Here is a 7,914-nt window from a genome sequence, read left to right as displayed (position 1 = left end):
GACACACACACAGAAATATAGAGGTGTGAAGTGGGAAATCAGGGGTCTCACAGCCTTCAGAGCTGAGAGCCCCGAACAGAGATTTACCTACATATTTATCAACAGCAAGCCAGTCATTAGCATCGTTTCTATAGATATTCGATTAACTAAAAGTATCCCTTATGGGAAATGAAGGGATGGGCCGAATTAAAGGAATAGGTTGGGCTAGTTAACTGCAGCAGGAGCATATTCTTAAGGCACAGATCGCTCATGCTGTTGTTTGTGGCTTTAGAATGACTTTAAGCGGTTTTCCACCCTGGGCAAGCCAGGTGTTCCTTGCCCTCATTCCTGTAAACTCATAATCTTCCAGCTTGGGCATTAGGACCATTATGAACATGTTACAGTGCTGCAGAGATTTTGTTTATGGCCAGTTTTGGGGCCAGTTTATGGCCAGATTTTGGGGGGCCTGCTCCCAACAAAGATATATATATATATATATATATATAGAGAGAGAGAGAGAGAGAGAGAGAGAGAGAGAGAGAGAATATCAAGAAGCTAAAGAACAGGGTTTTTTTTAAAAAAAATGTAGCTTCAATCAGTTAAATATTGATTATAAAAATTAAAGTAAAACTCTGAAGAGTTTTCTGTATATAAACCTGTCCTCAAGGATATAAAAAAACAGTCAGTGCAGACACTCGGAGAGTTTAACAAAGTTAACTGCTAATTCCTTCATTAACACATTCTCTTCTAGACTGTATGACACCATTGTCCTCTGAAACTGACTGGTGTCCCTTCTCAGTCTCCTTTGCCAGCCCCACCTTTTTTACCAGACCTTTAAATGTTGGAGTGTTCAAGGGCTCTCCCTTTGGCCCTGCTCTTTTCATTCTATAGTGTCTCTTGAGGTGATTTCAAACTCCAAGTACCATCTATATCTGGCCACAACTGGCTAGAGGTTCACCAAACACATTTCCCTATTGTTCTGGGAATACAGCTAGGCCGCATGTCTCAGTCTCCCTTAAAGGTAGGGGTGTTCTCATTATTGTGTAAGAGCTAATAACATATGAGAGGAACTGATGTATGCCCCTTCCCAAGCTTATCCCCCCTCCAAAAACCTCCTATACAATTTTCCCCTCTCTTTGTTTACCCTAATGGTTTCTGAAACACACAGAGGCTCTAGCAGAGGTCCTGGAGAATGATACAGCCACAGACAGAAAGAGCCTAGATTTCTAAACCATTGCTAGGAGCAATCAATAACACCCAAATAAACTTTATAGCATAAAAGAATAAATTATTTTTTTAACTGAATGGATTGATTTGGTACCGAAGCTGGTGCACTAAACACTTCTGATCTTGATTGAGACCTGCATTTTTTTCATATTTATTGTCCACTTAGACTTCTCCCTTGAGATTCAGCATTAAATATGTAATTACTTAATTGAGGTCTCCAACTGGAAGTCTATTAGCTCAAACTTCACATAGTGAAAGCTAAGTTGCTCTACAACCCACTGCCCAACAAATTTAGTTTGTGCCTCCCCAATACCAACCCAACCTATTGCCAGACTTCCCTCCCTGTCGTACCTGAATAAATGATGAAGCCACTCTTCACAGCAGTTCAGGCTAAAATCCCATCACTCTTGACTGTTTTACTCATAACCAGCAGCTACCTCTACATAGTCCTAAAAGGGAAAAAAAAGTAATCTTTTCCTCGTAAACCTTTGCCTTTACTCTTTATTTTTCTCTGCAAAACAAAGTTTAAACTTTTTATCAAGATGTACAAATCTTTGCAAAATCTCATACCAATCTAGTATTGTGATGAAATTCTACCTTGAAAACCTCATGCCCTTGGTCACAGTGAAATGGATGAAGAGTAGATATCTGACTCAGCTTTGGAGAATATTTTTGCTAAGGTGTTGAATTCAAGTTTAAAGTGACTGGAAGCATTACATGAGTGGCTAGCTAGCTTCTACTTCACATATGAAGTGAATAACAAAGAAAACAGGATTAACTAGAAAGCAGAATAAAGCAAGTACCCAGAGAGGAGCAGAAACAATATTAGAAATGGAGCACTCCTTCAATTTATAATCTCCAAGATCTTGATTCCTGCATTTCCTGAGACCCATTGTCACTTCTACATTTTGCTTCTATGAGACATTCTTGTGTCTTTATAATAAGCCCCTATCACCATTAATCCATCTCTTTTTTGCTTAACTAACTGGAATTGGTTTATTTTATCCACTGTAAAGAATCTTGAATAATTAAGCTTTCCAGACTCATCTCTAATTCACTAGTACTCCCTGATTCCCTCCTGCCATCACATATGAAAACTGGATACACTGAACTTCAAATGGTTTCTAGAATATTGTTGGCTATTTTGTGATATTAGGATTTTTAAAAAAATCTGTCTCATTTGTCTGTGATATTCACTGCCACTTAGCTTTCTGGAAATGTTTTAGTCATGCATTAGGGCTCGTCTCAAATATCACCCTTGCATTGGACTTATTTGGACCTTCTGCAGGAAGATATTTTTATTCTATCTTTTGTGCTGTCATAGTACTCTATCTACCCATCTGTAATGACATGAAGGACATGAAATCATTATTGAAAGATTTTCTTCCTCATTAGACTGACGTAAAGGCAGGAATGATGCCCAATTAATCCTGAATGCCTCAAGTATACTACACAATTTGGCACATAGTTGAATGTCTATTTGTCAAATGAAGGAAGAAATACATGAAAGAAGAAACTGTGCTAGCCCTGCCAATTATTATTTTAGCAGATGATATCTTATTTTAATTGTTTAAGTTTCAAATGATCTTTGTGGTATACTGGCTTATTTGTTTAGGTTATTTCTCAGCACATTCTTTGCATATTTTATTACCCATCAGCAATAAAAGTCAAGAAGGGAAAGAAGGAATTGTAATAATCAGCCCTTCACACCCTTATTTCTCTTCCTTAATATTTCCCCAAGTTTTTATTTTGTTCTCACAATTAAGTCTATACTACTTAGAAAATACGATTAAATCTTCTATGCTCCTGTGGTTAGAAATTTTTCTGGGATGGATTTAAAGTTGAACATCTATTGCAACTTAAAATTTTTGTTAAAGTTGCTCTTTCTTTCTAATGGCAATTATGTTGGGCTAGAGGATAAATAGTTGGAGATAATGGAATTTTCTCTTAGTGTTATTGCTGCCTCGATTCTTCTATATCTTGTAATGGACTCTCTGGAAATTATAATAATAATGAATACTAACTTAATATTTATCAACCACAGAGCCAGGGGCTGAGCCAAGTGTTTTTATATACATTGTCTTATTTACTCCTTTTCTTAGCACTGTGACTGTAGTACTTTCATAATATGTATAACTTTAGAGGTATTTTGAGTTACTAAGAAATAACATGAAAACAAGCTCTTTGCACCTGTAAGATTACTAGCTAGGACGGCTTTGTAAGAGAAAGACCTCTTTACCCTTCAGGAGTAGCAGGAAAAGTATGCTATTCAACAGGATTGGCTTATCCACCTGACTGACGTAATCATATATGAGATGACACTGACATCAGCTTTCTTTCTCCAATTGTTGATAATTTGGTTCCTTATTTCTTGTCCTTTCTCTTGAGTAATTTGACCTGTCCTGTTCCAGTTCTTCCCTTCCAGAGCAGGAAAGTCAAAGGAAAGGAGGAAGTTGTGTAGAAGAAAACAGTTTCAAGAGGCATTCTCCGGAAAGACTGAAACATTATGCTAACCGGTCAAAACATATTTTGAGAAGTTAAATTTGGATTAGAAGTCTCTTTCTATAAATTTTTTTTCAATTTTTAAAAGTTTTCATCTTTAAAAAATGTGTTTTTCAAATTTTATCAAAAAGCTCCATCTTTGTCCTAGCTGAACTCACAGGAAAAGGAATGTTTTCAGATCTCAGATCTGAATAAGCAGGGGAACAGCACATCTCTGAGGGGGCAGGCTGGTAAAGAGGGCCCCATTTGAAAAACTCAGAAACAAGAAAGGATTTTAAGTGGGAACCAGGAGTTTCTCTTCAAAATAATCCTTTACACTCTGTTCATTAAAATATATATATATTTTATATATTTAAATATTACATATTTAAATATAAATTTATTTATTTAAATACATTAATTTAAATAGTATATTTAAATATATTAATTTAGATAGTATATTTAAATATATTAATTTAGATAGTATATTTAAATATATTAATTTAGATAGTATATTTCAATATATTAATTTAGATAGTATATTTCAATATATTAATTTAAATAGTATATTTAAATAATATATTATTTAAATAGTATATTTAAATAATATATTATTTAAATAGTATATTTAAATAATATATTATTTAAATAGTATATTTAAATATATTGATTTAAATATTATATATTTAAATATATTGATTTAAATATTATATATTTAAATATATTGATTTAAATATTATATATTTAAATATATTGATTTAAATATTATATATTTAAATATATTGATTTAAATATTATATATTTAAATATATTGATTTAACTATTATATTTATATATTGATTTAAATATTATATATTTAAATATATATTATATAAATATATATATTTTAAATATTATATATATAAATTTAAAAAGTAGTCCTTTCAGAAGGTCTAAGGATTTCTCAACTGCTGATAATCACAAGGGAACAAACTGTGTCTCCAGATAGGGAGAAAGTGAGAGTTGCAACATAGTTCCAGACTCCAGAAGAAAAGGGTTCACGTGCCACAGATTGCCAACATATCCTCTGATAACTTAGCTTCTGCTTAGAGTGCTTAGGCCTGTATCGCCTATCTACTATTTTCTCTATTTCTTGGGAAAGCTGTCTGATTCTATCTGTGTTTCTATCTGGATATTTAGCACTTATTGCCATTTTATTATATTATCATATATTATTCAACTGGATTATGCGGTTTAATAGAATGTTGGCCTAGGAATCAGACCAGTGGTTTAATGCACTGAAAATACATAATAATGTTATAATAACTAACAGTTATTGCTTATTTGCTCTGTGTTGGGACTGTGCTTAATGCTTTACATGGAATGTTGAGAATTACTGAAGAGTTCAGTGAGCAACAGACTATGAAGGTAGATCTATGTGATAAAAATTTAGTTTGGTAACAGAATAAAATATGTAAAATGAAGTTATCTGTGGTGTATGTGGGATTTGTCCTTAGACAGAAGTGTAGGAGGGGGCATTTCAGATGAATGTTGCTATTTCTACAAGTCAAGCCAAGTAACTCAATAGAATAAAAATTTGCCATTATTAATTGTTATTACTATTAATTTGCTCAGGCCTGGGCAGCTGTATGTCATACCTTCAGTAAAAAGGAATACCCATAGCCTAGACATTGAAACTAGTATATTTATTGTTCCAGATACTTAACAGAGCTGAGTGATGCCCTTCATTCAGGAGCTCCTGGGGAACACAGTGCTATGTAATAGAGTGAAATGGGAATCAGTGAGAGGAAGAAAAATAACTTCATCAGGAATGTGAATCCAAGATTCTTAAAAGGGCAGAGTACTTTTCTCATTCGTTGTTTCCCTTTTACCTCCATTCAATTAAAGAGACTTGGGGTCATCGATGTTTCTTTTCTCTTCCATTTCATTTTTGACTTAATACACAAATGGAGTATGTTATTGACAGAGGGGCCCCCTTGTGGTCCAGCGTAAACTCCCTCATTCAATCAAAACTCTGCACACCGAAAACCTATATGATTCATAAGCAAGTGGCATAGGGGTTTGCACTAGGTCGTATTTCAACAGGTAGCATACCTCCAATTTATTTGTTTATTTTTCAGTTGCTTACTTTGTATTTGCATTTTCTGGGTAATAGATTCTTGGCAAGAAACAGGTAAGGCTATCATAGCCCAATATATGGAGTTCTATAACTCAGCACTTTAAAGAAAATAGTCCTCAGGACTTTAAAAAAGTTTTAAAAAACATTTTTAAAAAGTTTTTAAAAGGCAAATTAAATAGTTGTTTTTTAAAAAATCTTTTTACCTTTAAAATGCTATTAATTTAAACATGATTATGAACAATAGATTGCTAGTGAAAAATGATGGGGTTCTGGACGAGCCAGATATTGCACAGCTTCCCTTGGGGCAAGTATGGTGATCAATGTGGGTATTGCATGCTGGAGTCATTCAACTTGGTGTCCTAGTCTTGTATATATATATTTAATTTCATATTTAAATTGTACAATTATATTATTTTGACTATAGTCAATCTGTTGTGCTATTAAATACTAGATATTATTTATTCTTTCTATTTTTCGTACCCAGTAACCATCCTCACCTCACCCTCAGAGGCTACACTACCATTTGCAGCCTTTGGTAACTATCCTTCCGCTCTCTATCTCCATGCATTCTATTGTTTTGATTTTTACATCCCACAAATAAATGAGAACATGCAATGTTTGTCTTTCTGTGCCTGGATTATTTCACCTAAAATAAAATGTTTGTCTTTCACCCAAAATAATAAAATATTTGTCTTTCTGTGCCTGGATTATTTCTCCTCAAATAATGATTGCCAGTTCCATTCATGTTGTTGCAAATTTATTCCATATATCTTTACCTTCTGTTCTGGTACCATACCCATCTGTGTTCAAATTTTTTTTGTACTGAAAAGTATATATATACACACACACATATATATATATATATACGTATATATATATATCTCTCTCCAATTCCCTGTGATACTGAGGAAAGACAGCATATATATATACACACACACACACACACATATACACACATATATGCATGTGTATGTCTATATGTATATATACACACATATACATATATACATGTATATGTATATGTGTATATATACACACATATACATGTATATATGTATATGTGTGTGTATATATACACACACATATACATATACATATACAGCTACTGAGTGACAAGTGGTATGGTATAATATCACCTGTCACTCAGTAGCTATCATATATATATATATATATATATATATATATATATATATAAAACAAGGAATAGTTTCCAGGAACCCCAAAGATACTGAAATCTGAGGATGATCAGCTCAAGTCCCTTACATAAAATGGCGTAGTTATATTGTTTCTCTGACTTTTGGCTAAGATGAAGTTTAGTATCTGTTCTTATCAGTTTAAAGTGGCATAGTATTTGCATATAGCCTATGCATCCTCTGGTATACATTAAGTAATCTCTAGATTACTCATACTACTTAATACAACTTACATGCTATGTAAATAGTTGTTATAGTATATTTTTTATTTGTATTATTTTTTATTGATGTATTGTTATTTTTTAATGTTAGTTATTTCCAAATGTTTTTAATTCATGGTTGGTTGAATCTGTGAATGCAAAATCCGTGTATACAGAGGGCCAAATGTACACACACACACACACACATTCATAATTTTCAAAGTCCACAGTAAGTATAAAGCAGTGTGTGTTTACCTGCATGTGTATGTGAATTAACTCTGTTCCTGAGGCAGTTTTATTTCCCTCCAATGGGTTCTACTTTATTTCTTAATGTCAAGAAATGGCTTATCTCTATCTGAGTACCTGTACCTCCTTTCTCTGTCTCTCTCTGCTGTCTCTGTCTCTGTCTCTCTCTCTCTATCTTAGTGTTTGTGTGTATGAGAGATCACCATTCTGCCTGCACCACTCAAAATGCAGCTCTCCTAACTAAAAGATTGTATTATTCATGGAGTTCTCAAACGAAAATGTTTCTCCCATTGGACAGAAATGAGGATGCCCTGGCACTTCTCATATAACACCACTTAATATATTCTTTCAATTGCAACTGTTTAGAATTATTATTGATGAATAATTCTAATACCATTTAGTGTCCAATAACATATTAGGGAAACATGATAGTTTATCATATCCTCTCTGTATTCTTGTTCATTTATTT

General features: G+C 33.2%; 1 pseudogene; it reads left to right on the top strand.

Moving 5' to 3' along the window:
* The first annotated feature begins 7,087 nt into the window (after positions 1-7,087).
* LOC112135685 (U2 spliceosomal RNA) lies at positions 7,088-7,232 on the top strand (annotated as a pseudogene).
* Positions 7,233-7,914: the final 682 nt, after the last annotated feature.

Source organism: Pongo abelii, chromosome 9 (genome assembly GCF_028885655.2).
Source record: "Pongo abelii isolate AG06213 chromosome 9, NHGRI_mPonAbe1-v2.0_pri, whole genome shotgun sequence".
Taxonomy (NCBI): Eukaryota; Metazoa; Chordata; class Mammalia; order Primates; family Hominidae; genus Pongo; species Pongo abelii.
Note: the sequence above shows the minus strand (reverse complement) of the source record. Positions and strands in the feature narration are given on the sequence as shown.